General features: G+C 37.2%; 1 pseudogene; it reads right to left on the bottom strand.

The window, feature by feature from the left end:
- Positions 1–18328, bottom strand: part of LOC103208050 — a 63829-nt pseudogene extending 45501 nt beyond the window's left edge.
- Positions 18329–26232: the final 7904 nt, after the last annotated feature.

Below are 26232 nucleotides of genomic sequence, written 5' to 3'. Positions count from 1 at the left end.
ATCTCAATGGGTATTTCATCAATTCCTGATGCCTTCTTCTTCACCAATTCCTTCAGTGCAGCTTCGACTGCTTCCTTCAGTACCATTGGTTCTTGATATATGCCACCTCCTGAAATGGATGAAAATCAACCAGTTCTTTTTGGTACAGTAACTCTTTGTATTCCTTCCATCTTCTTTTGATGTTTCCTGCATTATTCAATATTTTGCCCATAGAATCTTTCAATACTGCAACTTGAGACTTATTTTTTTCCTCAATTCTTTCAGTTTGAGAAATGCCGAGGGTGTTCTTCCCTTTTGGTTTTCAAACTCCAAGTCTTCACACATTTCATTATAGTAATTGGCTTTGTCCTTTCAAGCTGCTCTTTGAAATCTTCTATTCAGCTCTTTTATCTTGTCATTTCTTCCATTTGCTTTAGCTACTCTCTGCTCAAGGGCAAGTTTCAGAGTCACTTCTGTCATCCATTTTGGTCTTTTTCTTTTCTCATCTTTTTAGTGACCTCTTGTTTTCTTCATGTATGATGTTCTTGATGTCATCCCACAATTCTTCTGGTTTTCGGTCATTGGTGTCCAATGCATCAAATTTATTCTTTAGATTTTCTCTAAATTCAGGAGGGATATATTCAAGATCATATTTTGGCTCCCATGGATTTTCTTAACTGTCTTCAATTTCAAGTTGAACTTGCATATGAGCAGTTGATGGTCTGTTCCACAATCAGATCCTGGCCTTGTTTTGGCTGAAGATATAAAACTTTTCCCTCACCTCTTACCACAGATATAGTCAATCTGATTCCTGTGTATTCCATCTGGTGAAGTCCATGTGTGTAGCCACTGTTTGTGTTGTTGAAAAAAGGTATTTACAATTAATAATTTGTTGGTCTTGCAAAATTCTATCATGTGATTTCCAGCATCATTTCTGTCACCAAGACCAAATTTTTCAACTGCTGGTGATTCTTCTTTGTTTCCAACTTTTGCATTCCAATCACCAGTGATAATTAACACATTCTGATTACATGCTCAGTCAACTTCAGACTGCAAAAGCTGATAAAAATCTTCAATTTCCTCATCTTTGGCTTTGGTAGTTGGTGCATAAATTTGAATAATAGTCATATTAACTGGTCTTCCTTGTAGGCTTGTGGATATTATCCTATCACTGACAATATTATACTTCAGGACCAACCTTGAAACATCTTTTGTGATGATGAACACCATACCATTCCTCTTCAAAGTCTCATTCCCAACATAGTAGACCACATGGTCGTCTGATTCAACATGGCCAAAACCAGTCCATTTCCATTCACTAATGCCTAGGATATCAATCTTCATGCACTCCATTTCATTTTTGACTACTTGCAATTTTCCTTGATTCCTGCTTCATACCTTCCATATTCCGATTTTTAATGCATGTTTGTAGCTCTTTCTCAATTTGAGTTGTGCCACGTCAGCAAATGGAGATCTTGAAAGCTTACCTTATCCATATCATTAAGTCTGGTTTTACTCTGATGATACAGCTCTTTCCTGGTCCTATTTTGAGAGCCTTCTGATCTAAGTGGCTTGTTGTCCTGCTCTGTATCAGACAATGTTTCCAGGCTATCCATAAAGTTGCACAGTAATGTATCAGACAGTGTTTTTCTGCTATTCATGAGGTTTTCCCTGGCCAATTATTTGAGAAGAGGATGGCCCCCTCCCTCTTCCTAGTCTGTCTCAGTCTGTAAGCTGTCTAAACCTGTGCACCGTGTGACCCTGATGGGTTTGAGACACCAGTGGCACGACCTCAAGCCACACAGCAGCACACCACCACAATAGGACAAACTGACAGAGAAGTTTGTCTTAAAACCTGTTCAAGAGTTAGAAAAGCTGTTCAAAACCTCTCTGTCCTCTCCACTCTCCCCTTGCTAGATCCCTGCCTCTTTCTCACCGCTTGGGGGTGTGTGGCCTGGGTCCACAGCCTTACCTGGATCCCTGCCTCTGATTCCTCACAAGGCTTTCTATGCATACTTGACTAGCACCAACTTGATTAGCACAGACTGATTAGCTTAGAGAGTTGTACCTTCTCAGTGGCATCCATCTATTGTCTGCTTAGTTACTTATGAGGTAAAAGGACTTGATTATATAGAAAGATTCTGTCTCTTGTGGTGTCTGAAATAGATTAACATAGATAGGGACAGAGACTACATTGATAAAAGAAGTGGGGCATACAGAAACAAGAAGTAGATGAAGAAGAAAGAGGAAAGGGAAGAAAGAAAAAAAAGAAAGTGAAGGAGGGAAAAACAGAAGAAGAAGAGGACAGACAAAGATAAACTTCATTACAAAGGTGATAGAATGGGGAGAATATAGCTAAATGGACATGCTACAGATGTATTTTGGCTATGCACACTTAAATGAAATTTCATTAATTAAAGAAATATGAATATATTTCTTCTTTTAAGCAAAACATTTTAAATTTATGTATTTATATTAAAAGATATAAGACAAAGTTTGGAGATAGGATTCTATAAGCAGAAATTTGCCGTGAGATCTCTAGAATTTTTCACAACAAAAGGATATATTTAATTCAATACATTTTCATGAATATTTACTATGTGAGGCAGTGGTGGTTCAGTTGCAAAATTCTCACTTTCTATGCAAGAAACCCAGGTTTGATTCTTGACCAATATACCTCAAGTACAGTCACTGCCTGTTTGTCATCGGAGGCCTGTGGGTTGCTATTATACTGAATAGATTTCAGAAGAAATTGAAGACAATGAGAGACTATGAAGAAAGGGCTGACGATCAACTTTAGAAAGATTAGCCTATAAAAACCATATGGATCAAAAAGAACTGATTCCATTGTATATGGGGTCACTGTGAGTGGAGGGTCAAACTGTCAGCAGCTAACAATACAACAAAAGTCCATCGTTTAGAAATGTTCAGACATGTTATCCTTCATTTTAATGATCATGTGAGATAGGCTAAATTAACCAACTACACATTTCCTCACTTTCATGCAATGTATACAATATTGGAAAGCAAATGGGTATTATATAAAGCGAGATTTTTAATATCATCTCTTGACTTCTAGTTGAGTGTGTTTTCTACTTTTTGGTGTGCATACAGATTGCACTTACTCCTTCACCAAAATTCTCATGAAAAAACGAAATCCAGGGAAAATTGAGAGAAAATTTATACCTTTGTAACATAATAACCAAAATAACTATGTTCACAAGAAAAAAAGAGAACCCTCAACAAGATGACTTGTTGAGCTGCAAAAATGGGTTCAAACTTACTAATTATTATAAGGATAACACAGGACTGGTAAAACATTACTTTTGCAATACTATGAGTATGGGTCAACTCAATAGCACCTAACAATGACACAAAAAAGGTGACTATTGAAGAAAATTATCTTCATGACATCTATGAATTATAAACCAGTTGCCATCTAATGAGTGTTATCACAGGGCAATTATTCAGCTCAAAAATAAATAAAAAAATAAATAACTCATTCTTTATCCTAGTGGGAAAGGTCATTCATTTATGCAATCAACAAACCTATTGATTTGCCATACTCCAATTCCAGACATTGTGTTAGATGCTGGGTAATAATAATAATAATAATAACAATAATAATAATAATAAAATAATAAAGACAGGCTACCCTTGTTTCAAATATGAGTTATCATGACCCCAAGTGTTTCACATTAGAACTGTGCTCTATAGGCTGATATTTTTTTGGGGGGGGGGTGGAATTGAACACCAGACCTTTCTCCAGAGGTGCCTCAGGATAGATTTGAACTTCCAAACTTTCATTTAGCAGCCAAGTGGTTTAACTGAGCTCACTGAATGTGTTTTTCTCAGATGACTAGAAAAAAACAAAACTGACCCCATTGCTGTTGGGTCAGTTTTGACTCATAGTGACCCTGTAGGACATAGCAGAGCTGCCTTGTAGGATTTCCAAGGCTATAAATTGTTACAGAACTAGACTGCCACACCTGTTTCCTCAAGAACAATTGGTAGTTTTAACCATAGACTTTTTGGTTAGCAGCTAAGCATTTAAACCATTGTATCACAAAGGCTCCTTTTTGAGAGGATTAAGTAGGGAAGAAAAAAAAATCCCACAAAACCAATATCCAAGAACATAGAGGTCTCTTCAGTTATTATAAGTTTAAATTTAAAAACACTAAAAAGACACCAAAAGAGGATTTTTTTTTTTTTTTTTTTTTTACTTATTCAAAGAGTGAAACAGAATTTTCATTTTTCACGATGAGAGGCAAAGTTTTGTTTCACTGGTGGAATCTTAAAAAAAAAAATAAAGACCTAATTTTGCAGGATAAATCAGACTATGTTTTCAAAGTGTAATTAATTATATTGTCCTCTGTTCCTTTTCTGATGTCTTTTTTTAGGTAGTTTTATTCACTCAGTCACACAAGCTGTTCAGTTGGTATTGGGTGCTGTCAAGTCAGTTCCATCACATAGCAACCCCTGCACACAACACGATAACACATTCCCCTGTCCTGTGCCATCCTCACAATCCCTGCCATGTTTGACCGATTGTTGTAGCCCCTGTGTAAATTCATCTTGTTGAAGTCTTCCTCTTTTTTACTCACCTTCTATTCTACCAATCAGCAAATCCTCCAGGGAATGATCCCTTCTGACAACATGACCAAAGTATGAGACCATTCTTACTTCTAAGTATTACCATTCGTACTTCTAAGGAGCATTCTGGCTGTACTTCTCCAAGACAGATTTGTTTATTCTTCCAGCAGTCCACGGTACATTCAATATCCTTCACCAAGACCACAATTTAAATGCACCAATTCTTCCATGGTCTTCTTTGTTCCTTCTCCTCCTCTCACATGCGTATGAGGGCATGGGAAATAACATGGCTTTAGTGAGGGGCTACTTAACCTTCAAAGTAATATCTTTGTTCTTAAAAACTTTAACAAGGTCTTTTGCAGCATATTTTCCCAACACAGTATGTCCTTTTATTTCTTGACTGTTCCTTCCATGGGCTTTGATTTCTGATCCAAGTAAAACAAAATTCTTGGCAACTTCAATTTTTTTTTTCCATTTATCATGATGTTGTTTATTGGTCCAGTTGTGAAAATTTTTGCTATCTTTATGTTAAGGTGTAATCCATAGTGAAGGCTGTAGTCTTTGATCTTCATCAGTAAGTGTTTCAAGTTTTCTTCACTTTCAGCAAACCAGGTTGCTTCATCTGCATAATGCAACTTGTTAATGAGTCTTCCTCCAATTCTGATGTCACAATCTTCTTTATATGGTCCAGTTTCTTAGATTGTTTGCTCAGCTTGCAGATTGAATAAATATGGTGAAAGGATAAAGCCCTGATGCATGTATTTCCTCATTTTAAACCATGCAGCATTTCCTTGTTCTCTTCAAATAACTGCCTCAGTCAATGTACAGGTTCTGCACGAGCACAATTAAGTATTCTGGAATTCCATTCTTTGGAATGTTTTCCTTAATTTGTTGTGATCTACACTGTCAAATCCCATTGCATATTCAGTAAAACATGGGGAAACATCTTTCTGGTATTCTTTGCTCTTAGCCAAGATTCACTTGACATCAGTGATGATATCCCTGATTCCACATCCTCTTCTGAATCTAGCTTGAATATCTGGCAGTTCCTGTCACTCTACTTCTACAACCTTTCTTCAATTATCTTAAGCAAAATATTACTTGCACGTAACATAAATGACGTTGTTCAATAATTTCTGCATTTGGCTGGATCACCTTTCTTTGGAATGAGCACAAATATGGATCTCTTCCAGACTGATGACCACGTAGTTCTCTTCCAAATTTCTTGGCATAAATGAGTGAATGACCGCAGTGCTCCATCAGTTACTTGAAATGTCTCAATGGGTATTCCATCAATTCCTGAAGCCTTATTTTTGTTAGTTCTTTCAGTGCAGTTTAGACTTCTTCCTTTAATGCCATTGATTCTTCATCATATGCAACCTCCTAAGGTGATTGAACATACATCAAATCTTTTTAGTACAGTGACTATGTATATCCCTTCTATCTTCTTTTCATGCTTCCTGTATCATTCAGTATATTGTCATAGAATCCTCTAATATTGCAACTTGAGGATTGAATTTTTTCTTCAATTCTCTTAGCTTTAAAAATTCTGAGTGTTTCCTTTCTTTTTTATTTTCTAACTCCAGGTCTTCGCACATTTTGTTATAATACTTTATTTTGTTTTCTTGAAATTTATTTTGTCCTTTGAAATATTCAGTTCAGATCTTTTATTTCATCATTTCTGCCATTCACTTTAGCTACTCTCCATTCACTATCAAATTTCAGAGTCTCTTCTGAAACCCATTTTCATCTTTTATTTCTTCCATGTCTTTTTAATGACCTTTTGCTTTATTCATGTAAGATGTTCTTGCTGTCATCCCACAACTCATCTGGTCTTCAGTAATAGGTGTCCAATGTCTTAAATCTATCCTTCAGATGGTCTCTAAATTCAAGTGGGGTATACTGAAGGTCATATTTTTGTCCATGTAGATTTGTTTAAATTTTTTTCAGCTTAAACTCCAACTTGCATATGAGCAATCGATGGTCTGCCCTACAATTGTTGTTCTTACTAATGATATTGAGCTTCTCCATCATCTCCTTCCACAGAAATAGTTGATGTCATTCTGGTGTATTCCACCTGGCAAGGTCAATATGTATCATCACCATTTATGTTGTTGAAAAAAAGGTATATGCAATGAGTAAGTTGTCCACTCTTGCAAATTTTATCATGTAATCTCTGGCATCATACTTATCACCAAGGACACAATTTCCAATTAATAATGCTGTTTTTTGTTTCCTATTTTCACATTCCAATCACCAGCAATTATCGATACATCCTGATTTTTGTGTTTGGTCAATTTCACACTGTAGAAGTTCCTAAAAATCTTCAGTTTCTTCATCTTTGTTTTTAGTATTTGGTTTGTGAATTTGAAAAATAGTAGTGGTCTTCTTTGTAGGAATATGCATATTATCCTATCACTGACAGCATTGTACTTCAGTGCAAATCTTAAAATGTTCTTTTTTACAATGAATGATGCCCCATTTCTCTCCAAAATTGCTACTTCTGGAGTAGTATACTATATGACTGTCTTATTCAAAATGACCAATACTAATTGACTTCAATTCACAGATGCCTAGGACACTGATATTTATGTGGTCCATTTCAGTTTTGACAAATTGCAATTTTCCTAGATTCATACTTTGTATATTCCATGTTCTGATTATTAATGGGTGTTTGCAGCTGTTTCTTCACATTTGAACCATTCCATATCAATTAATAATTGTTCCAAAATCTTTACTCCAATCATTGATTAAGGTCAACTCTACTTTTAGGAGGCAGATATTCCTAAGTTTTACTTTGAGTGACATTCAACTTGAGGTTCTCAACTTCTGGCATAATATCAGGCAATGTTTCACTGTTATTCATGACATTTTCAGTAATCTTTTTTTTTTTTTTTCCTCAGAATTGGAGAACCACATCCTTCTTCCTGGTCTGTTTTAGTCTGGAAGCTCCACTTAAATCTGTCCATCATGGGTTACCTTGATGGTGTTTGAAATACTGATAGCATAGCTTCCAGCATCACAGCAACACACAAACTACCACAGTATGACAAACTGACAGAAGAGTGGTGCATCAGTCAAAATAGCAATCTCTTTATAGAAGCCATTATAATGATATCCATTACATCATTAATTAATCTTATTAACATTTAAAAACCTGTCCTCTTAATTTCATCTTTTCTAGTTAAGCTCTTTATGAAATCTTCTGTAGTCTAATATCACTGTTTCTTAAAAGGTGTTTGTCCACTGGTCATACACTACTCAAGTCTACACACCATAATACTGTCAGTGATCACAATTAAAACCTAAACCAAAAATTTTTCAAGTGCAAAAAATTTCAGTGACCTCCCTAACCTATAAGATAGATGCAATATAATTTCAAGATATCCAGATCAAATACCTCTAGTCATTTCCTTTCCATTCTCATCTCCAGATACTCCCTCCCATTGCTGTCAAGTCGATGCTGATTTGATGTGAACCCTAGTGACCTTAACTCACAAAGTAGAACTGCCTCACAGGATTTCAATGGTTGTAAGTTTTTAGAGAAGTAGACTGTCTCATATTTCCGTGATGGATCAACTTGTAGGTTCTAATTATGGAACTTTCCATTGGACGTGGAATTCTTAACCACTTTGCAATATAGGTTGCTTGGAGACACTTTACCCCATAGTTAATTTTTTAAAAAGTTACCTTTTTAATTTATATTTCAAATTATCTGTTTTCAAATCTATCTCTTACCATAGATTTTTCAACCACTTCAGAGCAGATTATAACCCATGTCTTAATTATTTTTCTCTAAATGTTTGAAAAATTTTACTGTTTTATTGTTGTTGAAAATATACACAGCAAAACATGCACCAATCAAACAGTTTCAACATGTACATTTCAATGACATTGATTACATTCTTTAAATTGTGCAAGTATTTAGGTCTTCTTTTTCTGTATCCTTCCTCCACCATTAACACAAACTCACTGGTCCCTAAGGCTATTATTTAATCTCTAGAGCTTGAAGACATTATTCTGAGTGAAACAAGTCAATGACAAATGGGTAAATACTGTACACCCTCGTGTATATAAAAAGACAAGAAAAGACAAATGTATAGAGACTAAATTTTTAAAATAATTATCAAGAAGAAAGAGGAGGGAAAAGGGGGTTTCAAGGTGAATGAAAAATTGCATTGATTAAGTATATGTTTGCATGGTGGATTATTGTAATTGCTGTTAACAACTTGAACACATGTACAAAGTTGAATTTCCAAAACTTTTGTAGTAGATATAATTATGACATAACAACAACAACAACAACAAAAAGCAGCTTCTGTGGCTGCCTATGTACAATGAAAAACCTCATGGTATTTGTTTCCTTGTGTTGGAAATTTAATATCATGATTCCATGGGACATCTTTGTTTATTGACTGAATAATATTTTCTTTAGTGCTTCTGGTCTACTTTCTTGGTAGTTGCATAGTACCTGTGGTTTTAAAAGCTTGTAAGCAGCCATCTCAGGCACCGCAATTTTCCTACATTCCCCTAGAGCAATAGAGGAAGAGCTTGAGGTGGCGAGAATAAGAGGAGAATATGGAATGCGTGGCTGTTTGTCTCCTGAATAACTGTCTCCTTTGTCATGAGACCAGGAGAACTGGCTGGTGCCTGGCTATCATTATTGAACAAGGATTCTATAGAGGAATCCTTATCAAAAGGGAAAAAATGTAGAACAGAATTTTAAATTCTCATGGACTTTCTGGAGCCATGGACTCTGTATGAACCCCTGCTAATATTGCTCAGAGATAATCTTTAAACCTTAAACCAAATACATTATTCCCTAAAGTTTTCTTAAAATGTAACAATAGTTCAGTTTAACTAATAAAAAACTTCTGGCTTGAGAGTTATGTTCTTTTAGGTATATCCATATGTGATCATAATAGCTCTGGTAGCACAGTACCTAAGGCATCTGACTGCTAACCAGAAGGTTGGTGGTTCAAACCCACTGCCAGTCCATGGAAGCAAGACTGGGCAATCTACTTCCATAAAGATTTACCACTTTGGAAACCCAGTGGGGGTTTTTATGTGTCAGAATCTACTTGATGGCAGTGGGATTATTTGGGATCAAATTGACTCATTTATCTTTCACTGGCCTGACAGGCTGTTTTTAATCCCCCTTAAATGTTTTCCAAATCAATGCAAATAGTTTAGCAGATTAACACAAGGTATAATGGAGAACAGAAAGGAAAGACCAAGGTATATCACAGAAAAATTATTTGTTTCTCTTTTACAGATTAACCTCAACATTATGGAGGGTGAGGGCACAGAACTCAAATACATGAATGAATGACACTGGCCCTAAACATGAATATGTGGATAATTTAGGACAGATACATTATCACTCAAAGAATTATGAAGAATTGTGTGCCAGTCATCCATTATGAGTCTGCATGACATCTTGACGTAATAATAACTAAAGTTACACATCCTTTTACAATGTATAAATTGTTTTTTACATAGAGTATTTTATTTAAGTTATTAAAAAACACAATGTACCAGGATTTTTGATAACCTTACGTGGAAAGATCAAATACTGTCAGATAATAGATAAAACAAGGTCTTAGAATAGTTAACTGGTGTTTACATGTCTCCAAAATATATGCAAATAAGAACTCGTTGATAAATCAAGGAACATTAGTTATTGCTGCTAAAATTAGAGACAATTAAATTTTCTTTTAAAGGTTTTGATTAAATTGTCATTCAATTCTTGTTGACAATGTGTCAAAATTCAATTAATATGCTACTAAATATTTAATAAACATTTCAAATGTTTTGAATACTTTTAGGAAATTTAGATATTTGTCACTTAGAAAATTTTATTACATGTCCATCTCATTTGTTAAATTACAAACAGGATAAGTATTTTTTATTACAAAATATTATATCCTCTTTTCCCTAAAAAGACTTTAAGCTTTCTGTTGCCATGCCATATTGCTGTCTTATAATTTTGTCATTGTATGACAAAAGAGAAAAATGGGAAATAATAACAGCAAAAAAAAAAAAAAAAAGCTGACAAAGAATATGCAGTTTTATATAATACAGATGCTATTCTATTTTATCTAAATGATTAAATTGCTTGGTCTGTTGATGTACATTTACCATGTGCTCAATTATATTTAAATGTCATTATATTTACTTATACCCATGTACATCTTTCTCTTTAAAAGAAACAACTTTGTGGAAACACTCTTAAGCAAAATGCACATGATCACTTATGTATATACCATTTGTTCATGAGAGAATATTCTTTCATGAATGCTGACTAATTACAGGTTCCAGCTAATTAAGGTTTTATAGTAATAGTTATTTTCTACTGCAAAATGTTGCATGTTGTTCCAGTCCATTTCAAGATTCTATGATTTAGAATTTCTACTCAAATATATTTTTTCTCTTCCATGGAGGAGAAAAAATATATAAGATAATTTATTTATTAATTCATAATCTCATTTCAACTGGATTTAAAGTGGCTCAAAATTGCACATGCTGTTTGAAAATTAAAATAATAATAATAATATCTGTTAGATCAGTACATAAGAATAGAAAGAAAATAAAGGTGTGCACTTTGCTAAAATCAGCAAGTACAGTAATAAAAAAAATTACTCTCTATGGCTTTTTCTTGAGGTGTTGGGAAATTTTGCCTTTTGAAGAGCCTCCTGTAGCAGAAAGATCATGATTCACCACAGTGTTCAATATGTGACAAATATTTTGTAAGTGCAATTAACATGAAGTAATTATTTTAAATGTTTCCTTATTTATTTAAGTACATAATAACATAAAGTGAACTTTATATGAAAGAGAAAATAATTATTATAAAAACTTCTTTAAAGAATAGGAAATTAAAATTTTACCATATAGTTAGAATGACCTTTCCCAAAGAGAATTAGCCACATTGTATGTACTGTTTTTATTTTGTTGTAGAACCAAATAAATGTTCTCAGCAAGACAATTAGCTATATAAAGGTCACAGGAACCTATTTCTGGACTGTTAGCGATAAAAGAAAATGATTTACTCCTTAGTCTATCTCTCTGTTTATATTTACCACAACTTATCTGTCCTTCCTATAGCCACTGGAATACTGATCATTCAACCCAGCCAAATTTAAATTTGGTGCCCATTTGTGGTTTATTCACTTCTATTGAGGAGTTCCTGTTGAAGGCTGAGTGAACAAAGGCACCATGGTGTGAAAAGAGATTGCACAACAGCAAAGAGAATGCTTTGAGAAAAACTAAGGCAGGAGGTGTATCACAGCACACGAAATTTACTGTGGAGGCTGAGATGTGACTTAGCTCCTTTCCTTCCGGAAAGAGTTGCAGAGCATGTTTGTATGGTAAACTATAATCTTCATATTTGACCTTTATAAAAGGATTCTTTAAGATTTACTTTAAGGGAAACATATCTTCCTCATGTACTCAATTAAGAAACCAATATACAAAAATAAATAAATAAATAAATACACTACACCCTTGAATTACTTATAACATTAGTTATATATAAGTTAAGCTGTTATCTCTTAGACATTTGGCCATATAAATCTGATTTATTATAAGAAACAAAACAGATCATAGTCCTCAGTTTTCTTCAATATTTTACCATCTGTGGAGACAGTAATTCTGAACTGATAGCAAAGAAAATCTATGCTTCAAAACAAAACTTCAGTGTACGTGTTGAAAAAAATAAATGCAGTCTGATGCTTCAGGTTTTCTAAGAAACAAAGTTTAGTTATTTGTGACCATCTTAAACAGTATTACTAAAATGAATTTATACCCCCAAGGGTTCAAGTAGGGAAGGTAAGTACCAAGTTGTATACATGTGAATGTGGGGATAATTGCTAATCTGAGGATGATTATAGTTAAATATAGGTATCTGGATTCAAGTTTGTTCCATATGATTGTTTAATTTGTTCACTAAACATGAATGCTAGGCCAAGGAGCAAGCTAAAAATCCAGTCCCACAATCCACTAGTTGAATGACATGTCCTTCTTTGCCAAGAAGAAGGGACAACTTTTCCTTTAACAAATTCTCATGGACTTCAGACTTTCTGGAGTGACTCTGCAATCTGAAACCATTGCCTTGAAATAATCTTTAAATCTTAAACCAAAAATATCCCCTGAAGTTTACTTAAAACTAAGCAATAGTTTAGCTTCACTAGAAAAGAATGTCTACCTTGAGTCCACAGTCACTCAAAAGATTACATAGAAACTTATGGGACAGTGAGTTTATGTTAAGAGGTGGAACATCTCAGAAAAGAGGGTAAGAATGGTTGCACAATTTAAGGCTGTAATCAATGTCACTGAACTGTACCTGTTGTTGTTGTTAGGTGCCATCGAGTCGCTTTTGACTCATAGTGACCCCATGCATGGCAGAACGAAACACTGCCTGATCCCGCGCCAGCTCCATGGTCCTTGCTATACTTGAGCCCATTGTCACAGCCACCATGTCAATCCACCTCATCGAAGGCCTTCCCCTCTTTCATCAACCTTCCACCTTACCAAGCATGACATCCTTCTCCAGGGAATGGTCCCCTCTGACAACATGACCAAAGTAGGTGAGACGAAATCTGGCCATCCTCACTTCCAAGGAGCATCTTGGCCACACTTCCTCCAGGAAAGATCTGTTAGTTCTTTTGGCCGTCCATGGTACCTTCAGCATTCTTCATCAGCACCACAACTCAAAAGCATCAATTCTTCTTCGGTCTTCCTTATTCATTGTCCAGCTCTCACATGCATATGAGGTGATTAGAAATATCATGGCCTGTGTCAGGCACACTTTATGAATAGTCCAGAAACATTGTCCAATACAGAGGAGGAACTGTACCTGTAGAGACTGTTTAATTGATGTATGTTTTGTTGAGTACATTCTCAACAACAACAAATTCAAATTCAACAACAATTTAACAACAGCAGCAACAAAAACCCTCATGTTCATTTGTTCCAGCAGGGCTACAATACCCAGGAGAGGGGTCTTTTCTAATCCACCACCCCAGAGCTGGCACTGTACTCTAATTTTAGTGATGAAGACTAGCCTTTATCTTTGGTTAAGTGTAAGTAGCCTCTGGAGTCTGATAAAATATGCATATTTTTCTCCCTCTTTCTTTGTAATACATGCTTTAACCTATCTCTCTCTATCTTTTTATTGTTTTAATATTTTTATTTATTTATTTTATTTTTACAGTGTTTCTCCTTCTTCCCCTCCCACTGCTTGTAACCAACATAACCAACAAAGGAAGTTTCCTTCTGTATATAAACTTTTCCTTGACTTTATACAATAATGAACTGATACAATACTTGTCCTTCTGTGAGTGACTTATTTTACTCAGCATAATGTCCTCCAAATTCATCCATGTTATGGGGTGTTTTCCAGATACTATATTATTCTTTAGTGTTGCATAGCTGCATAACCTATCTAACTCTTAAGAGAAAAAAATCCACAAGCTCCACTGTATACTAGGATACAGTACACTCTGTCCATAATTATTTTTCTCAAAGAAAACAGAGGAAGCATTATTCACTGGAGAGAGTTACATAATCTCTCTCTCTCTCTCTCTCTCTCTCTTTTTTAAGTACTAGAGAGGATTTGCAAACAGGCAAAATATCACAACCTTTTAGGCACTTATTTTCTAGTCTGTAGATCACCTAGTCTTATTCTGGACTCTCCAGTTTTGAGCAACTGTTCTTTGAACCACACAATGCAAATTTACATCCTTCAGGCTGAGTCTGGGAGCTCTGGTAGCTTAGTGCCTAAGACATTGACTGCTAACCAGAAGGCTGGCGGTTCAAACGCACCAGCCAATCCTCGGAAGGAAGATGGGACAATCTACTTCTGTAATGATACTGCCTCGGAAACCCAAGGAGGGGTCGCTATGAGTCGGGTGCAACTTGACGGAACATAACAATAATAACAACAACAGGCTGAGCATGGAGGAAACCTGACATTTATGAAAGGCTGGGGGCAAAAAGCAAGGTTACATGTGTGCACAAGTTGATTGTGGGTGTTATCCTCCCCTTTTTGAATTGCGTTCTGCATTTCATAGCTCAATTATGGCTTTATATTATTGACTGCATGAGAAGTTTGAGGAGTGGCAGAATTGGCCTTGGATATACAATATATTTTAGAGTTCTATTCTTTGCTTTGAGTCAGGGGTGACTCGACGGCACATAACAACAACAACAACAACAAAAATTATTTGCTTTAAGGGAGAGTTTTCAGACTATAACCATGGTTACTAACAAGAACCACTAAACATGGTAAAAATAATTAATATATGTAAAGGGAGGGGGATGATCCCCAACAAGTTCAGGGCAACACTTGCATGAAGAGATGAAAGACTGAAGAAATGACCCAGAGCTATTCTCTGTGACCTGGATTTATTGGGACTTACTGGGACTTACTTGCACCAAGTCCAAGGGAGACAGGCTGGTCAGAAGAGAGAGAGAAAGAAAACACCTTAAAGCTACACACAATTTTTATGCTGATGAGCACAAAAGGGGCACACTGCCAGGCTCACATGACCTTAGACTTTTATTCCTGCACATCTTTTTTCCAGGAAGCAGAACTTTGGGTCCAGGTGTCTGTGTAAATCCCTGGGGACTCTTTCAAGGCCTGGCTTACAGCCTGGTATGCCCACAAAAACGATGTCAGAATGAGACAGCCTTATAAGTCCTGATAAATGGACTTATCAGGGCTTTTGCCACCTGTAGTTATCACAGTATTTCCCCTACACTCCACCCCTGCATACCTGAAGATGGCTCTTACAATCTTATCGTGCCATCTTCCATAGCACCCTTTGAGCCATGGCAGCAGAGGTGCACTATAGCCACACACTGAAAATACAATACAAGCAACAACAATATATCAATTAAAACATAATATCCAAGGAATGATGAAAAGATATAATGCCAAGAAGCAGTAAGAAATTGAAGCCACTTTGGGAGGCTGCTGTTGGACCAGTGAAAGAAAGCACTTCATCCTCTGCCATGGAATGGATGCGTCAGCCATGGAAAATCAGTAGAAGAGAACAATTCTCCATAGACTTTTCAATTGCTGTGGTTAAAGAGCTCAGCTATAGTTTTGGCACAGTCAGCAGACAGGTGGGAAAGCATCAGGTTGGAAAGACAGAAGCTTAGTAGGCACTAAGACAAATAAGTCATGCCAGTCCCACAACAGACGTGATACATGAGGGTCTTGACTCAAGATTGTTCCAGCCTGAGGATATATACCTTGTTTGCAATACCATGCTCACTGTCCTAAAATTTCAGTTTTTGAGGGAAGACTTGAGCAGAGCAAGGGGGGTATTACGATACTACAAAGAGATTTAAATAATAATCCATTAGACACAGGTGGACCCAGATTACACATACATATGGTTTTTGGTGGCCTTGGGAGTAAGCCTCATGGCACACAGATGGCAAACCAAACAGGTCCTGTTTGCCAAATCCAGGGCAGGATGACTATAGTGTCTCTCATGGCTAAGTCTTGTGGCAAGGCAAAGGCAAGCTACCAAGTATTCCTTTTTGGGGTAGCTCTGTATCTTCAGAAGGTGCTTGCACCTGGATGCATTAGGTAGTGTCTGGTCCTGAATCAATAGCGTATAGGCAGTTTCGGTGCTTGAATTCATTTAAGGCCCAAAATGGTATCTGAAATTCTCTTATTCTGTGCTGTGAGTGACTGAATTTCTTGCCTCAACTGTTTCTTCAATAAGCCATTCATTCTTTTATCAGACCAGGCAAACACAACACAATGCACTGCTGTCGAGTTGGACCTGACTCACAGTGACCCTTCCTTGGGTTTCCGAGGTGGTATCACTACAGATAGATTCCTTCCTTCCGAGGAGTAACTGGTGGGTTTGAACCACCAGCCTTCTGGTAAGCAGTCAAATGCCTTAGACACTACACCACCAGAGCCTCCCATCAGACCAGGAGCAGTGGGATTATATGGTAAATGGAAGTGCCTGTGTATGTCATTCTGGTCTGCCTAGTACCACTTCCAGTGAAGTGGGTTCCTTGATCATTGTCTATGTCTCTGGGATTCCTATAGGCAGAGCAGAGATTTCTGAGACCACAAATTGTGGCCTTTTGGGTAGTTCTCTTGATAGGATAGGCTTGGAGCAATACGTTCATGGTGTCCACACAGGTCAGAGCATATTTACAGCTTTCAGACATAGGCCTTTGTTATAGGTAATCCACTTGCCATTGTTGGGCAGGTTCAGTTGCTCAAGGTATGCATCCAAGACAAAGGGGAAGTGTGTAGGAAAAGGGCATACCCAGGACTTCAGCTATAGGCCACAGAGTTCTGTGTCCCTTATGGCCTGTTTTCTGATGTAACCTGGCCACTGTGCCCTCCACAGCGAAGTTTTTCACTGCTCATATTCTGGCCAGGGCACATGCTTAAGCATATCCTGATGGTGTAGCAACTGAGTGGACCGGCACATGATATACCATAACATTCATATCCTTGATTTGATCTAGGAGTTCTTGTCACATTTGTGCATTCCATAAAGGATTACCGGCTATCATTCATTGTCATTTTTTCCATTGCAAAAGCCATAAAGTGAGTCCTGTACAAACTGTCCAGCTGTTGGTATACAAAAAATTGGACTAAGTTCTAGCATTAGAATTCATCCATGCTGCTCATAGTTTGACCCACTGACTGCTCTTCCCTTCATGTTGATCTATCCAAATGTGGTCTGTTTGTGATTGTATAGTGACAACTGTCTACTATGGCAGATTACCCCATGCTGATCCATCTGTATACTGTGCAGCTTCAGGGACAGGTCCTCTTATTTCCTTGACAAAGGAAGGTTATTCAGGGCTTTCAGTAAATTCCTGGGTGCCAACCACAGTGATAACATATGTTACCTTACCCAGGACAGCATACAGCTCAGTAATAAGAAGACTGTTGGTTAGAGTACTTCTTTGTTGCAAATAGGCCTGCCACTTGGCCACAGTGCTGGACTGGTTCATTCCAGATTGAGCTTTGTTGAAGGCATTTTCCAACCACCCTTCTGTAGGGTGTTCTGTTCTTACTACTCTGGCTAATTCTTTTGTTAGATTTTCTACTTGTGGGAGACTATGATACACTGCACGTAACTATTTTTCCAACATGCTGTATCTTTCTTCTGATCATCACTATAACTGAGACCACAAACCTAATAGTATTCTCTCATGTCCTAGCTTTTGCCACAAGCTCCAGCCAAAGCTTTCTGGATAACTGGCTGCATCCAATTCACAGTGCTCTCCCTGTACAAATACACCCAAAGCTTGTAACTATTTTACAGTTTCTGATACCATTTTGTCTTACATAACCATAAAACACCCAAGAGCTTGACAGGCAAACCAGGTCCCAGGAGTTTGTTTTCGTTGACAGCCCATCCTCACTTCCTCAGGAGAGCTATCAGGGACGAGCCTGATTGTTGCAACATAGAAAGAGAAGAAGATGTTAACATGATATCGTTCATATTATGAAACCGAGAAACCCTTTCTGGGTGAGAACCCATAGTAAGGTCCTTGGCCACCAACTAGTCAATAGCACTTGTTGTTATGTGCCATGGAGTCAGACCCGACTCATAGTGACCCCTCCTTAGGTTTCTGAGGTGGTATCACTATGGAAATAGATTGCCCAACCTTCATTACCTTGCTCCTCAATAGCATTTAGGAGACCTTTAAAGTTGTTAACATTCCTATCAATGAGGTAATATTCAACCCCAGTGTCCACCATAGGCAATACTTATTGTTTGTTTTTTGGGGTCCAATAGGTGGTGAGTGCCACACGTGTCTTCTGGCTAATCAAAGAACTGAAATTCTGGGGGACCTTGGTTTGACCCCAATTCTTTGGGTAAAGGCGACCTTCATGAATCCCCTTCATAAGGCACCATCAGTTGTCCGGTTCTTCCTTTGTCCCCTACTGTGAATGTCTGCTTTGGTTTCAGTTTCAACGTCAGTCTGACCAATGCAGTGTTACACTGCTTTTCAATTCCTTCTACTGGGGCTCCTGTCCAGATCAAGTCCTGCCATTCTTGCTTGTGAGTTACTCGCACTAGTCCTTTCACGTTCTTTTCCCCTCATGGTTTGTTCCTTTCTTTGAGTTGGCAGACATCAATGGTGTATATGTTGTTTTCTTGTTCTATTTCTCTTAAATTAGCTGCAGCTGGGGCAGCTTGTGAGACCAGCTGCCCAACGAAGGGACTTAAGACAGAGACTAGAACTCCATACCACTGACTAGGGGCTGAATGCAGAATAACAACTCTTATTCTTGCAGTAAACAATTCATTGTCCGGGCCTTGATAATGCTTAGCAATATGGCATGTGTCATCTCTAACTCTCTTATGACCTCCTGCAATTCTTCTAGTGAAGGCCAACAAAGGTGGGCCACAGAAACATCTCCTTCATTAAGCCAGGCAGGCTTACAGGTGGTTACAATCCAGTTTAACAGAGAAACCACCTAATTCTCATTTATTTCTATATACAGCCTCTGTCGCAATGGGGGGTGCATTGTCACTGTGGTTACTTTAGACATCTCTCTTCCTGAGAGGTTAATACATCTGTCCCCTTATCCCAGATCTGCAAGAGCCAAGCTGCTATAGATTCATGCCCACATTTCTGGTAAAATTTGGAGGTCAGATGCACTAATTCAGTGGCACTATAATTCTTCAGGGATATAAACTGCTTTTTTTTTGGCAGGGTGGTGGTGGTGGTGGTAAGTTTTCAGTGGTAACTTTATCAGGACATGCCTGATCAGTTTTCATTTCTGTCACCAATATTGGTGGTGCCTTTAACACTGGAATTTCTATCCCCATTTTTCTTCTTCTTTGGAGGGGGAGGAGTTCTCACATGGATCCTACTTCTTTGGGTCCCAGTCTGCCAGTGCTATCACTGCTCTCATCCTGTGACAAGGAAGATGCTGTCCTTTCAGCTTAGCCACTCTGCAAGCTAACATTCTTGTCCTGGCTTCCTTCTCATGTAGCCATTGGAACTAATATTTCCACAATGCTAGCTTGGGCCAGTCACCTCCCTTTCTAATAGCAATTCCTGTTCTAATTGTTGGATGCCAGCTCAGTCTGTCATGTCACAGTCAACCCATTCTGTTGCAAAGACCAAGGGCTAAGCCACAGCTGCTGTGGTCATAGGCACCTCTACATTCTTTCTTAATGTGCCAAGACTACTTAATGCCTCTTCTGAACCTTTTGGAGCTTTCAGGGCATCCCCATACTCATGCAGTTGACCTCATTTATCTACTAGGGCTGTTTTAGTGTTCAGTATCAATTTGCTCGACCACCCTGGATTTCTCCAGCTGAATTCCCCTCAACATCCATGTCAGGGGCTTGAAGAGAGTGTTCCTTGGTCTCCTGGCTGGCTTGCTAACTGTTAAGGGAAGGGGATGATCCTCAGTGAGTTCAGGGCGGCACTAACACTAAGGGCTGAGATACCAAAGAAATGACCTGGAGCCATTCTACGCAATATGTTCTTATTGGGAGTTACTTACAGGGAATCCAGGGGCAGCAGGACAGATAAGAGAGAGAGCGAGAAAGAAAACGGCACTGCCTTAAAACTACAGGCAATTTTTACACTGAAGTATACAAAAGGGGCACTGTGCCAGGCTAACATGACCTTGGCCTCTCATTCCTGCACATATGCATTCCAGGAACTAGAGTTTGGGGTTCAGGTGTCTGTGTAAATCTCTGGGGACTGTTTCAAGGCTGGATTTACAGCCTGGCATGTGCACAAAAATAATGATCAGAATGAGACAGTCTTATAAGCCCTAGAGAGTGGAGTTATCAGAATTTTTGCCATCTGCAGGTATGCAAAGTGTTTACACCACAATAGCTCTTATACAGTTAGCCATTGAAGTCTAAGCAGAACTGAAAAATAATGAAGAACAGGAGTAATCATCAATTCTCTGAAAAGGCAATTATATAACTATATTTTTATGGTATAATAATATGTAATTTATCACAATTAGGTATGCTTTTAATTTAATTTAAATTAAAAACTAATATTGTTAACTTCATTAATATAAGGATATACTTTACTGAGGCTTTGTACATAAAAAGCAAAAAAAAAAAATCAGTAAGAAATATGATGTATCTTCTTAGTAGAAATTGTGTATTTAGCTGGAGATCTTTGGATTAGGATAATATAAATCTAATGATTAAATACACAATTTCCTTATTTCATTTATTAGGCATCCATTTAAATGCATACATTCCAAAAATCATGAAATATTTTAAAAAGTAAAATAATGTTTCTTTTTCTTAGTTCAATCATGCTTCATATAATACATTTTCAATTAAGTTAGTTAGCTTTTATTGAGAACTCTGATATATATACCATGTAGCAGAAAAAAAAAAAAAAAAATCTTGAATGTTGTCTCAAGGTAAAATAGAAAGGTTTATTAAGGTTTTAAAGAACAACTTGTATAGAGAATGTCATGGTCCATTGAAATGAAACCACAGAGTCAAAGGCACAGTAATTACACAGATGTTTATATAGAGGTTAGACATAGAGCAAGTTTACAATATTTGGAAGTTAGAGGTGAGCTTTCTCACAGAGACGGGACTAAAGGATATACTTGTTAACAGTGGGATCTGCAGACTGATGACAGGATAATGTCAGTATAGGGCTTGTTTCAAAATCAGACAGTAAAAAGATTAGCTAGATGATAGTGCTAGATATTGGTTAACCTATGTTAAGACATAAGTTTCCCAAGAATGTATAGGTTTCCTGGGATTTCTGAAGAATATTATATAAAAATCAAATTGCATTTTTTTAACATGGTAAGATTATTTTTAAATAACTTATTTGCAAAAATATTTTCTGAGTATAGACTTCATAAATGGGTTTAAGATAATCATTTGTGTCTTGACGCCCACTGGGAACAAGATATGACGTGCTGCCTCTAAGTAGCCACAGAGGAAACATTTCCTTATTTAGCAGAAGCAGGATTGGAGTCTAGTCTCAAATTTAAATTAGTTATTTTACTTATGTTGTGTAATTTATATTACATCCTCTTGATCTATACTAAAATTGCCATAAATATGACAAAAATAAAAGTTTCAAAACCTTAATGTAGTTTGTCATAATTATATTTGTTATTGTTATGTGACGTCGAGTCAGACCAGACTCATAGCTACCCCTCCTTGGGTTTCTGAGGCAGTATCACTATGGAAGTAGATTGCCCAACCTTCTTTCTGAAGAGTGGCTGGTGGGTTTGAAACTCCAGCCTTTGAAAAAATATATTAAGGTTTTGAAATTTCTATTTTCTTTTTAGTATTCATTGCTATTGGCACTGGATTCTTGCTCTGATACACTGAGAAGCAAGTCAGAATAAACTGTTGTTGTTAGGTGTTATTAAGTCAATTCCAAACCATATTGGCACTATGTACAATAGAATAAAACACTACCTGGTCCAGCACCATCTTCACAATTGTTGCTCTGTTTGAGCAAATTGTCGAAGTCACTGTGTCAACCTATCTCATTGATGAACTTCCTCTTTTTTGCTGGCCCTCTACTTTACCCAGGAAATGTCCTTCTCTAGGAACTGGTTCCTCCTGATAACTTGCCCAATGTACAGAAGACAAAACCTGAGGAGTTCTTGCAAAATGGCAAAATTGGCAGGCAAGCTACAAAGACCCTCTGCAACAAAGCAATGAGAAACCAATTGAAATCAATTCAGAAGATGATTCTGTAACCTTTAGCTTTGAAGGGAGGGATAAAGATGTGGATTAAATAGCAACTAGTGGATGAACCTGAATGAAACAGTGAGTAAGGAAACAAATGAAACTGCAGATTGCCAGCTATCCTAAGAGCACAGCCATTGTTAATATTTCCTGATAGCAACCTAAGAATCAGCTCTGCTTAACAAGACTGCATGGGGAGAGACTGAATTGGTGCCTGGCCATCAGACGATAGAACAGCGAGAAAGGGGACAGGTGGACCTGTGGACTACTGGTGGCTGTCCTGAGGGTACAGCTGTTTTGAGTATTTCCAAGCAGCTGGTGCAGCTGTTTTCAGTGTGTCCAAGAGGCATGCTTGCTAAAGCTATGACTTAGGAGTGTGCTCTGTCACCAAGGATAGCAGGGGCAACCACACTGGAGACTGATGGCTGGAGAGATGTTACATTCTTCTTTCACTTTCACTCTTGTGTCCCATTCCCTCTTAGTGAACAGGATTGTAGCTATCTCCCTGCATCCACCCAATTTCTTGACTTGCAGGGACTTTATCCTGGCTGTGGCCTGGCAGAGCTTGGGTGCCATGCCCAACTCCCACAGTTTTGTTTTTGTTCCTTTGTTTCTAAATTATTCTTTTTATCCTCCTGATTTCTGTGCCCCTTCCTTTTTTTCTTTTGCCATCCTTGGTTCTTGGTTTTTTGATTTTCCTTTTTCTCTTCCTTTTTCCTGGTTCCCTTTTTTTTCATTCTTTTGTTTCTTCCTACATTTTTCTTTTGTAGTTTTTACTCTTACTATTTTCTCTCATTCTGCCCTCCACTGATATTGTGACTTTACTTTTGCTTTTTCTCATTATCTTTCTTCCATCCATTTTACATACATTTTGAAACTTTTTCATCTTATTTATTCCATTTCTCTTTTTTATTTTGTGATTGTTTTTGTTTGCTTATGTGGCTTAAGGTTTTTTCTCTTCTTTTTTGTTGTTGTTTTGTTTGTTTGTTTAACTGTGTGGGAGACATCAACCATTCCCACACAATCCCACTATGCCTGTACCTCCTGTAGCCCCATCCACCAAATGAGGGACACTGTTTGCTTTTGCACTAACTGATCAAGGATAGACAGTGGCCAATATCAGCTCAACTCATCTTCAACTGTTCTTTACAAACAGCTAACAGAGATTTACACACATTCTCATTCTCTATCACACCCACCAGGCAACAGGTAGTGGGTGCTTAAGTGCTAACAACTACCAAATAGAGGAACACAATACCCTGCTCACACACATATGTCAAAGTAAAATAAAGGAAGAAAAAAATTGTGAGTAAATCATAACAACATACAAACACAAATTAAACACAAATACAATAACACCAAGATGTCACAGAGAAAACAGACCATCACACCGCACACACAAAAAGAGCAAGATAAAATAGTAGAAACAAGGGACCAGGATACAAACACAGAAAACATGTCTGGGGAAGAAGCAGCATTGGAACTCACTGATAAGGAATTCAAAAGAATTATGATTGGCTACCTTCAATGGATTGAGAGACAGATCAAGGAACACATTGACAAGATCAAAGGAAATACTGACAAAATTAAGGAAAACACAGACATAACTCTAGAACAATTTAGGAAAACAATTCAAGAACAAATTGAAAAAATAAACAAAAAATTTAAATGATACAAAAAAAATAAATAAAAATCCAGAATATTAATACAAATATTTCTGAAATACATAACACATTGAATGGACAAAAGTGTAGAATCAAATCAATAGAAGACAGAATTAATGAGATTGAGGACAAATACCTCAATACTTATTTGTTAAGGGATAAATCAGAAAAAAGATCAAAAGAAAATGAAGAAAGTCTAAGATTCATGTGGGATACCATCAAGAAAAGTAATCTAAATTTAATCAGAATTCCAGAAAAGGAAGAGACAGATAAAATCACAGAGGAAATTCATTGGCATAGAATTTCCCTAATATGATAAAAGATGAAATTATACACTCAAGAAGTTAAATGAACCTCAAGCAGGATGTTGTTGTTGTTAAGTGCCGTCAAGTCATTTCCAACTCATAGCAACCCCATGCACAGCAGAACGAAACACTGCCCAATCCCGCGCCAGCCCCACAATCCCTGCTATACTTGATCCCATCATTGCAGCCACCGTATCAATCCATCTCGTTGAAGGCCTCCCCCTCTTTCGTCGACCCTCCACCCTACCAAGCATGACATCCTTCTCCAGGGAATGGTCCCTTCTTACAACATGACCAAAATAGGTGAGACAAAGTCTGGTCATTCTTGCTTCCAAGGAGCATTCTGGCTGCACTTCCTCCAGGACAGATCTGTTAGTTCTTTTAGCAGTCCATGGTACTTTCAGCATTCTCTGCCAGAACCACAACTCAAAAGCATCAACTTTTCTTCGGTCTTCCTTATTCATTGTCTAGCTCTCACATGCATACGAGGCGATTGGAAATATCATGGCTTGTGTCAGGCGCACCTTAGTCCTCAAGGATATATCCTTGCTCCTCAGCACTTGAAACAGTTCCTTCACAGTTGACTTTCCCAATGCTACACGTCATCTAATGTCCTGACTGCTGCTTCCATTGGCATCGATTGTAGAACCAAGCAATGTGAATTCCTTGACAACCTCAATCTTCTCTCCATTTATTGTGATGCTGCTCATTGGTCCAGTTGTGAGGATTTTTGTTTTCTTTATGTTGAGATGTAATCCATACTGCAGACTGCATTCTTCAACCTTCATCAGTAGGTGCCTTAAGTCATCCTCACTTTCAGCAAGCAAAGTTGTATCATCTGCATATCTCAGGTTGTTAATGATTCTTCCTCCAATCCTGATACCATGTTTTTCTTCATATAGTTCAAGCAGGTTAGACCCCCCCAAAAAATTCACCAAGATTCTTATACAGTTGGCCCTTACACAGTTGGCCACTGAAGTCTGACCAGAACTTAAAAATAATGAAATACAGGAGTAATCATCAATTTTCTGAAAATATTTTCATGGTATTATAATAATATATAATTTATCATAATTAAGTATATTTATAATTTGTCACAATTAAGATATATCATCATGAAACACCCCAAATCAAAAGACAAAGACAGAATCCTGAAAGTGGCATGGCAAAAATGAAAAGTTACCTACAAAGGACAACCAATAAGACTAAGTTCTGATTTCTCAGCAGAAACTTTGCAGGCAAGAAGGCAATGGGATGATATGTATAAAACCTTGAAAGAAAAAAAAAAAATCCAACCAAGAATTATATACCAAGCAAAATTGTTTATCAAGTATGAGGATGAATTTAGGAGATTGCCAGATATCAGAAATTAAAAGAATTTGTTAAAACCAGACCAACTATACAAAAGATGTTAAATGGAGTCCTTCAGACAGAGAACCAACAGAAGCAAACAACAACTGATGATTAACACACATGACAACATAACCCAGAAGCCAAGGCAGTTATAGAAGTATCCAGAGTAAACTAAGCTTACAAGACTGCCAAAGGGAACCAGAGATACCAATTGGTAAATAAGGACAACTAACTACAAACCAAAAAGAGGGAATAAATAGTGTAGTTACAGAACATCTAAATGGTGATAAATCAAGAAAATTGTGAGATAGAACAGAATATTTTAAATTTTTGGAGAAAATGATAAATTATAAGGTAACCTCAAAGGAAAATAATAAACCTTCTCTTCAAAATAAAAAATAGGACAGACACAAATACATAGTGAATGCTAAAACAATAGTTTGGGCAATCTACTTCCATAGTGATATTGCCTCGGAAACACAAGGAGGTGTCGCTATGAGTCAGATTAGACTCAATGGCAGTGACTGATAGGTATTTGTGCTTGTCTTATTTAGTGAATGCTAAAACAATAACAATGAAGGAGATGATAACACAACACATAAACAAAATAAGGACAGCACAGAA

This window comes from Orycteropus afer, unplaced genomic scaffold, assembly GCF_000298275.1.
Source record: "Orycteropus afer afer isolate SDZICR_OR568_19922 unplaced genomic scaffold, OryAfe1.0 scaffold00406, whole genome shotgun sequence".
In the NCBI taxonomy this organism is placed as follows: Eukaryota; Metazoa; Chordata; class Mammalia; order Tubulidentata; family Orycteropodidae; genus Orycteropus; species Orycteropus afer.
Note: the sequence above shows the minus strand (reverse complement) of the source record. Positions and strands in the feature narration are given on the sequence as shown.